The sequence below is a fragment of the Lucilia cuprina genome, chromosome 4, assembly GCF_022045245.1.
Source record: "Lucilia cuprina isolate Lc7/37 chromosome 4, ASM2204524v1, whole genome shotgun sequence".
Taxonomy (NCBI): Eukaryota; Metazoa; Arthropoda; class Insecta; order Diptera; family Calliphoridae; genus Lucilia; species Lucilia cuprina.
In genome coordinates, this window is record NC_060952.1 from 11,388,600 (window position 1) to 11,389,745 (window position 1,146).

The window sequence follows — 1,146 nt, forward strand, 5'->3', positions numbered from 1 at the left end:
TTACAACTCTTTTTGTTAGTTTGACATCAAATTTGGTATTCTTTGATCAGTAGAAGTATTTTGAAATATGGTTTGAAAAATATACTTTTTAAAACTTTGAAATCCTCTTGCAAGGACACAGGATCACGAAATGAAAAACTAAAAACGCAGATTTTTTCCCTTAAATTTATAGCATCCGGTTCGTATCTAATTTTGAGTGTCGGCCAGTGTAATAAGATGACTAAGTATCCAGCAAACACACCGTAATTACTCGTACTTATACAGCAACTAACTTTTCAATGACTACTGTATACCATCTAGGTAGACTTGCCTTATATAATAAGATACGTAAGAACTCAAATATTATAAGAATCCAATCAGTTGCTACACTACTAAACAGTGATATTGTCAGTAATACAACAAACTAACAAAGAAGAGGCCTGGATTTTAACTCCCTATCAGTGAGTGCTTATTTTTAAGCGAGCGTGGTAAGTTCTTGCTAAGATATCATCACTGTTTTAAAATATTATGTTAAAATTTTAATGCCTTTTTTAAAGATTTTAATGAAAACTTTTTATTAATAAGAAAGTAAACAAAATTCAAAATAAGTGAAATAAAATACTTCGCACTTAAAAAGTAATTTTTATTATAAATTTTTCTTAATTAGTCGTTTATGAAAGGGATACCTATTCTTTTTTTCTCGATAGTTCTGCATGACAAATATTAGTTTTTATTTAAATAGTTTTAAAAACATTACCTACCCAGCAAAAACTTTTATTAACATGTAAATTGTTAAAATGATATAATTTACTTACACAATAACATTTTATAACATTATTTTAACACGGTGATGTTATTGACAGCAAGTACTTGCCACAATCACTTAGAAAAAATTGTCGTTGTAAATCGCATGAAAAACCTTTACAGATTCTACAGCTTCACAGACAAGAGGACTTGCTTCATATAACACATTATTAGTAAGACCTTATTAAAAAACTTCTATGTAATACAAACGATAGGTAAGTAATTACAACTCAAAGTCATTACCTAGTTTTTGCCGGTACACAACACACACACAGTACCATACACATACCCAAAATCAACATACAACAACAAATATTTATGGTTTTTCTTTCAATAAAAACGAACATGTTTTTCTCAACAACT